Below are 9128 nucleotides of genomic sequence, written 5' to 3'. Positions count from 1 at the left end.
CACTATCATCCACCAAGTATAACCCTTCTAACATCTGTCGCCCACGAACTATGATCCTTCTGACCTTTATCGCCTGCTAACTACGCTCATTCTGACCTCCATCGCTAGATAATGATCTTTATGCCCGCCAACTATGGTCTTTTCAAACACTAGTGGATTCATTTAAATTGGGCCATGCCCCGTGATTTTTCCCCCTTTCTATGGGTTTCCACATAAAACTCTCGTGTCTTTTATGAACACAATACCCTCTCTTTTATTTGTTTGTGTGATGGATCTTCATACAAAGCTAAGACTTTAAACTTTATATTTCTCTATCGCCGTGAATATTCCATGCGCAACAATATTCTTGTATTAAATTTAGTCTCCATGCGCTCAATGATTTCTTGGATTTTAGACCGAGGTGTTGAAGAACTACGGTAGAAAATTTTGGATGCCTAATTATAATGCTTACATTCAAACTTTGGAGAGTATAACTATGAGGGCTACCATTGCTAAATATTTTTCAAAGTGCTACCATATTATGGATTTCTAATGCATGAAAACGCTAAGTACATGGTCAATAGATGCCAGCATATCCTTGAGCCCTTATTATGTCTAAAAAGTTCATAAAACTACCTCTATATTTAAGCCTCTTTAAACTTAATGATATTAAAACTTGAATGGCACAATTTCTACCTTCAATAAAGGTGAGAGTTAGATTATTGATAATTCTTAGGTTTCGTTAGGGACGGCTTTTTTACGGTTTCTTAAAGCAGTCTTTTAATACATAAGTTTTAATTTTTGTACTAAAAAATCATTTTAAGAAGCAGAAAGAAAGCCATCCCAAACGGCGCCTTAGTTAACCATCAAATACAAGCAGCAAAAATCGATCACTAGAAACATACAACTTCACTGCAACATCTATCGTCAATATCTATTAAAGGCTTCATTGGGACGGCTTTTTTACTGTTTCTTAAGAAACGCTTTTTAGTACAAAAATAAAAATTTTTAAGTAGAAAGTTGCTTTTATAAGCAGCAAGAAAACCATCCCAAATGATGCCTAAATTTAATCAAATAATCCGCAAGGGATATTTTATCTTTAATATTTTATTCACAATCACCCAAAAAAAAATTTATTGCAATAAAAAATTTATAGTTTTACTTTCCTAAAAATAAAGATTCAGTAGCAGAAAATGCAAATCTATTACCATTATCCACTCATACTTTACTCAGAATAAAAATACTTTATTGTAAGAAAAATGAAGATCTACTATCAAGCGTATTCATAACTTTCTTACCCTTCCGTGGCTGAAAGCTTATTATTTCAATTTTATTAATGCTATCATTTTTCTCCTTGAGAGGGATAGGCGCTGCTCTTAAACAGAAAAAAGATTTTTTCTCATCTAAATTTATGCAGCATAAAGAGCTACCACTTTCATATTTTGTATATATTTAAAACAACTTAGATTTTATTTGAGATAATTTTATTATTTATTTGATTTTTATAATGCAATCATAATTTCTATTTGGTCATTATTGACTACTTCTAAGATTTTTTTTTTGCAAAAAAATATTTTCTATAACAGCTTTTAAAGTTATTTTCTCCATAATAATTTTATAATCAGCTTTACAAAAAGTTATAGCCGTCCTAAACAGATCCTTACTTTAATATTAATGACCCTAAAATATTAGATGGTTTTCAATGGAATATAAAATTAAAGAAGTGAAATTAAAATGATAATTAACTAACTATAAAATCAATAATTAATTGAAGAAAAAAACTATTAATTAGTTACTCAATTATTCGACTAATACATGTCAAATTAGAGAGTTCTTAAGAAGCTTTGCTGACCATTTCTTCATTGAGAATTTCGATCGAGCTACATATTTATTAAATTCTTCTCTTATTTTTTGAATATAAAGAATTCTCTAATGCTTAAGTCGAACCTATTTAATTTATAAATTGAAGGTACATAACAATTTCCATAAATTTTATACACAAACTTATTTTATAAAAATCCCATATATGCTCATCTTAGAATTCTACACTCTTTTTATTTCCTATTGTTGATATTCTCAAAATAATTAAATTTAATTCTTGAACCACTTTGAATTCAACATAAATATATAATCATATTTATATGTTACAGAAGATTAAGGCTTCTTTTGGGATGACTTTTTTATTACTTTTTAAAGCAGTTTTTTAATACAAAAATGAAAAAAACAAAGGCAAAGCATAAATTCCTAAGAATATATAAATATTATCATGTCTCATACCATCTTATTGTTTTTAAAGCAATTTTTAAGACAAAGCACTTTTTAATTGCATCCAACACCATCAAATTAATATCATCATGCTGCATATCATCGAACTCCGATGAATTTCACAAACACACATGAAAATTGAATCCTTAAAATGTTACTGATATAGAATATCTAAAGACTAGATAGCATAAAATTATCATAATAGATGATCAAAGATGAACATCACTTATTTATTTCGAATAATTTGTTATTAATACACTCTTAATAGATCACAAAAATTTTTATTTTTTACTAAAAAATTATTTTAAGAAGCAGTAAAAAAACGTTCCAAATAAAGCCTAAATCAAACATCGCACAGTGCACAGAACAAAGCACTCAAATAACCCTCGCAACAACAAAACAAGCATAGAGCAATGGCTATTTGAGATGCAAACAAGATTCTCTTATTCATCCTCTCCAGAAATCTCAATAGACTTCACGTTAGGCTTCTTCACCACCTCCTTGGGTAAGACGACACTAAGCAGACCATTCTTCATGGACGCTGTCGCCTGATCTACCTTCACGTTCTCCCGCAGTGGGAATCGGCGGAGGAACTTATCATTGCCTCGCTCGATTCGATGCCAGCGATGGGTCTTCTCTCTTGCTCCCTCTTCCGCTCGCCGCTGATCTGGAGGCCTCTGTTTTCCATGACCTCGACCTTAACATCCTCCTTTTTGACGCCGGGAAGATCGGGCTCAACGATGTGAGCCTCCGGCGTCTCATTCCAGTCGAACCGCGAGTTGGCGAAGGTCGAAACCTTGGTCACAAAATTGGAGCCGGGAGCATAGATGGCATTGTCGGAGAACGTGGTGAAGCTCTCTAATGGATCCCATTTGTCAAATGATAAGGGTTCAAAGACTTTGTCTCCGCTAATTATCAACATCTAGCTTTTAATTCTTGAACAAGATTAGATTATGCGAAGGACTTGAGATTGGAAAAGTGTTCGCTTGATTTTGAAGAGAAGGATTGCAATGAGCATTTATGGATGAGGAGGAAAGAGGGAGGGCACCGCCTTGCTTCTCCATCTATCTTTCAACTTTTCTAGGCTTAGGTGGAAACAAAAAACTCTCAAAGCTTCCAGTTTCCTCCTGACTCGGTAGTCGGCCCCATTTACAGGGTGGGCTAAGTAGTTCATTTATGTGATTTATAGGCTGATGAATGATGTGGAGTATTTAATCTTAGATTTAGGCTAATACTGAACATGATGTGCGTGGCGACGTGGTGATTAGCACGGATGAATGAGTGGTTAGTTTAGATTATATTTAGGTGATATTTTTATTTTCTTTATATATTACAAATATACTAAATTTTGCTTATTTATGTAATTTTTTAAATAACTTATTTGTTTTAAATATTAAAAGTGATTTTTTTTCAAAAATAATTTTATTTTTTTCTAGCCTGTTATTATTTCTCATAAAGAATAACATGCACCGATGCAATTAGTATCTCATCTTCTCTATTTTTCTCGGTTTATTTCATTTATGTTCTCGTGATCTTGCCACCTTCGTAGAGGCGGAGGGAGCACTGGGGGCAGGTGCCCCACTGGACTATGATCCTTCATGACAATTTGAATTGCCTGATTTTATAAAAATTGAATTTTTTGTATATATTTATAGCATAAGTCTCTTCAACAAATCATATGGGATTTGCAAGCATCGAAAACTTAAAATATTAAGAACGGGAAGGTCAGGGGCGGAACCAGCCCTAATTTTCAGAGGGGGCAAACTTATAAGACATATATGTCTGGGTCCAAGGAGGCAGTGCCCCTGGCGGGGTTCGACCTGTTGGGGGCAATTACCTAAAGACCATAGTATTTTAAAATTTTTAGGGGAGGCAATTGCCTGAAAACCGTTGTAATAAAGACTAAAAAATAAATAAATAATGGGTAATTTATCTAAAACACCATATAAAAAAAAATTAAAAAAATTTTGAGGGGGGCAATTGCCCCCCCGGAACCCATTGGGTTCCGCCCCTGGGGAAGGTTGACTCTACTCAAGTCATATTCATATACTTAACTTTCATTATTGAAATAACTGTTCAAAGCTTGTTAGAACGGATATAATTAAAGACTTTAGTATTTGTTTCAGATTTCGTCACCTATGGCTGTCTTTACGGTCGGATGACAACTAATTAGTTGAATGACCCAGATTTTTTAAATGGACAAAAGAATTATCGTTCCTTCTTAGATGCTTTGTCTGAGATTTCCTTTTCAGCTAGTTTCCCAACTCTTAAAACCACAACTCATCGTGGCTTATCATCTTTGTGAATTTTTGAAGAGGAAATCCTTACTCTTACTGCTTCTTTCGAGTTTGCGTTGGTTGGTAAGTTTCCTGGTCGGAGACCTATTCTCGACTCGATCCGTAAGTTCTTCTTCAATCTCAAACTCATTGGTGATTTCTTTGTGATTTTCTTGTACCCTAGGCTAATATTAATTAAACTAGTTAATGACTTGGATTATAGTAGTGTTTTTTCTGTAATGTGATTACTGCTGAACTTATGGGTTTGTCCCATGGCCTTGACATTTGCCAAAGGTGGGGGTTTACGAATGTGTTGATTGAGGTGGATGATTTGATTTTAATTCGGACCATTCAAAATGAGGCTACAGGCCATCCTCATAATTTCTATATTATTAAAAGAATAAACATTTCCTTTCTACCCTTAATTACATGATTGCTCATGTTTATCAGGAAGACAATATTGCCTGTGCGAATTGGTTGGCCAAATCTGGGTGTCAACTTGAGGCTAATAAAAAATTTGTTGGTTCTAACTTACCTTTTCTCTTGAGAGGTTTGGTTAAGTTGGACAAACTTGGATTTCCTTATATTCGTCTTGGCTGATGGGTTCTTTGTTTTTGTTATTGGGTTTTTAGTTTGGTGGTTTCTCTGGCTCCCTCTTTCTGGTGTATTTTGTTGATGTGATCTGGACATTCTTATAGCATGCTGGTAGCTTTTCTATCATGTTCCCTCGGGTATTGTTGTTGGGGAAGATCTGGTGGTTTTCTTTCCTTATGATTTGGTTGGCTCAGTTTACTTTCATTTTGGTTTTGTTTAGTTGGCTGATGGTTGGGTGGTTATCTATTGCCATGACTATTTCATTATGGGTTTATTTTTTATGGTATGGCTACTACTGGATGCTCTTCAGGATTTACTTGTTCATCAATTTTAATTGGTTGGTCTAGTTACTTATCTCTTGTTGTTGGTTGGATGTCAATTAGTAATTCTTGCTAGACTGGACTCAATTTTGGTGGTGGCTCAGGTTTTGGGATTTAATTTTCAGTGGTTGGCCTACTGGAGAGTTTTGGCTTTTCACCTATATGAGTAATGGTGATGTTCATTCGGACTAGTTTCTACGTGGTGCTTTAACCTATCCTGTGTGTGGTTTTTTTACGGAGGCTAATTTGTTGTTGGTCTCTTTCCAGTTGATCAGTCAAGTTTTTTACTTATCTGCTAACTTACTTATGAATTTTTGAATCATGGCTCTGGTAAATTCTGCTATGGGTATTTTCGTTCGAAGATTATTTTGTTTATTACCTAATCTAGTTATGTCGTTCATATATGTGCTTAACATTTTAAGTATTAATTGTACTTGCACTCTCTTTGTTGTTTTTTCTTTTTGGATTGGTGTTTTATTTTTTTTTTGCAGGTGTGTTGGAGGCTTACTCTGGTGTGGAGGTCATTTTTTTGGCAGAAAGATTATGTTGATTGATTATATTTGGATCTTTCTTTCCTTTTGGGCGCTTACTTGGTGCCGTCTTAAATTGTATCTAGGCAATTTTGTATTTTGGAGTAGTATGGGACTTTCGGCTCTTAGGTTTTCTTTCCTTAAATTTTTGTGTAGCTCTTTGAGCATTAGTGAGCTAATCGTCCCCCTAAAAACTTTGTATTTTTTTATTTATATTAACGCGTAGGCCCCTCTGTGGGTTTTCCCTAAAAAAAATATTGTGGTGTTTTTTCTCACCACTCTTACTTTGTCAACAATGGTTACATGAAATTGGTAAAGTGATCTCCTTTTTTTAATATTATTGCAAAATTTTCGATCATTCTGATCTCGTTGTTGTTCCCTAACCTCTGTCCCTATTTATTTTCTCCTTTTATCCTTCATGGATTGGGTTCATTATTTAGCCACCCGCTTAAAACCGATAATGGCACTTTGGTGCATGAGATCTCAGCATTATGTTGTCCATGTTCTTGTTTAGTTGGATGTTTCTAAACACTTTCCCGATTCTTTTTGGATTGGTCCATATAAACTAGGGGGTATTCAACATGTTTAAATGGAGGCTTTTACGCCCTTTTGTGAACACTACAAATCCCTAGATCACTCTAAAGTTAATTGCCATATCCTTCACCACCATTTAGATAAGATTCATTTGAGCATCTCTAAGCCTAGTTTTGATGGCACGGTTTCTACTAATGATAATATGTTAATGTTCTTGATGTTCATGAAGTTGTTGTTTTTTGTCCGGGAGCCTTTGGGTTCCTCTAACCCTGTAGTGATGATGAAAAAATTAGATATTTCTAATAAAATGTCTATTACTACTATGACTCTTCTTTTTAGAAGCAAAAATCGATGACTAATGTTAATGTTGAAAATGCTTGTTTAAGTCATAATAATAATGTATGTTTAGTTCCTTTATATGTTGTCCCTTATGCGATTATTCCTCCTATTATTAAAAACACTTTGGATACTAATAATGCTAAAGATGATATTATATTTATGGTGTCTAATATTAATGTGAATGGTAATTCTTATGATTCGACTCCCATTATCCAGTATGTGTTTTTCTATTGTTACTCTAAATGGTCTTTCAGCTATCAAAGTATTTGAGCCGGTGGGACATTCTGTTCTTGCATGATGATTAAGAGTCTGGATACTACTAATAAAGTGCCAATTGTGAATAATCCTAGTGCCCCTATTTCTGATGAGGCTTTGTTACATTTGGGTTTGAGAAAGTCTACATTGCTTTTGGTTAATTCGATTGATCAGTATGATTTGCTTAACTCTTGTGAATCATTGGCTAATTGAGAAATTGAAGCTCCTCTTAATTATTCTCATAAGGATTTGGAGTTTAGTGTGGTGCAAATTGATAAAGAAGGATTTTCTAGCATGGTTAGTAAAAAGAGTAGGAAAAAAAGAAATGCTTGGTTCAGCTTTTCAAATATACTGTGAAAAGATCTATAATAGGAAATGACTCTAAGAATTAGCTCACTTGTTTGTTGGCTTTCAGTGTTGGTTTATTTTTTGGAAGCTTTGGTTGATTTCTTGTTTTCTTTCCTTGGGTCCTTTGGTGTTGGCTTTATGAGCTATTTTTCTCTTTCTTATATTCTATTTGTTGGCTGTGGCGTTGCTTACTTGCAGGCTGATTTAGGTTCATTTAAGCTTATGCTGGCTGGTGCGTAAGTTTTGGCTTTTTCATGCAGTGTTTTGTTGTTTTTAGTCTTTGGGTTTGGTTTCTTTCATTTTTGTAGAAGATCGGTGCTAAATTCATTGAAGATTTTGTCGAGGCAATTTTTTGAGGGTTGACTTCTTACCTCTTTTTTGCTTTTTATTTTATATCTTGTAATTTAAATAGGATCATTAGCTCATTAGCTTAATTTTATTGTGAATGTACTTTTTTGTGCTTTAGAGAGCATTTGATCTTTTAAGGACTAATAACTTTTCCCTTAATCAACGTATAGACCCCCCCCCCCCCTGAGGGTTTTAACCCCAAAAAAAAGGCTATGCTCCTAAAAGAAGCATAATTTTCAGGCCTTTCTTAATATAAAATGAATATGGTGAAAAAATAAGAAAAAATCATTTGTATTTTGTTTAAAAATTTTTTGAGCTAAAAAATAGCTTTAAAAAAGTAAAAAAGAAGTCCCAAACAAAATCTCATTTTTTTCTCATCCAACACTATAAAATTAATATCAGCGTGCTGCAATTATCGAACTCCAATCAATTTCACAGAACACGCATGAAAATTGATTCCTTGAAATGTTACTAATATGGAATATCTAAATATTAGATAACATAAATTAATCTTAATAGATGATCAAATATGAATATCACTTTTTTATTAAGAATAATTTGTTAATAGTACACACTTTTAATTTCCCGACTTCAATAGGAAAGGTTTTTTTAAGCTATTTTATCCAATATCCATCATGCTTAAAATCAAATAGAATATTCAACAAAAAGCAAAATCTCATAGCAAAATGACATGGATTTTATAAGATAAGCTTAATTGCAGAATCTACAATTGAGCTAAACATTTTGAAACAAGGAAATTCACACTAAGCTGTAATTTTATTTTAAAGTCTATATTGGCGAATGCAGTCAAGGCAAAAATAAGAATAATTTAGAAGACTCTGTAAGGCTTTCCCATCGTGCTCTTCAGATAAAACCACTTAACATTTTGCCATTTTTTCTTCAGAAGAGAAACAGGGAAATTCACACTAAGCTCAGCATTTTGAAAGATCTGCTTCTCTTCCATTCCGCAATTGCCCACTGCAACGCCCATATAGAGGACTTTCTTTAGTTGGAACTTAACCATAGCCTTAGTTTCATTAACTTTTGATTCCAAGGATTCCTGATGAGTAACAAGTGTAGGAAACTTCCCAGCTTTGTTGAGACCTGGACCAAGAAGACTAGGAATTTGCTTGATTATATGCTCAGAAGCCAAGAAGGCATGATACTTCTTAGCCAACCTTTTAACAAACTTCTTTTTTTATTCATTTTCTTCAATGCTTCAACATCCATCCAATCCATCCCAATTCTCTCAGCCTCTTCAACATGTTGGGCATCACCAAGCATGCGAATGATGTAGAACGGGAGCGGATGCTGGCAATAATCTGAAACAATTCCTTTTA

General features: G+C 33.8%; 2 pseudogenes; both read right to left on the bottom strand.

Annotated features, from left to right (window-relative positions):
- Positions 1-2687: 2687 nt before the first annotated feature.
- LOC110105954 lies at positions 2688-3166 on the bottom strand (annotated as a pseudogene).
- A 5451-nt stretch (positions 3167-8617) lies between these two features.
- Positions 8618-9072, bottom strand: LOC110105964 (annotated as a pseudogene).
- Positions 9073-9128: the final 56 nt, after the last annotated feature.

This window comes from Dendrobium catenatum, unplaced genomic scaffold (assembly GCF_001605985.2).
Source record: "Dendrobium catenatum unplaced genomic scaffold, ASM160598v2 fragScaff_scaffold_754, whole genome shotgun sequence".
NCBI classification, from domain to species: Eukaryota; Viridiplantae; Streptophyta; class Magnoliopsida; order Asparagales; family Orchidaceae; genus Dendrobium; species Dendrobium catenatum.
Note: the sequence above shows the minus strand (reverse complement) of the source record. Positions and strands in the feature narration are given on the sequence as shown.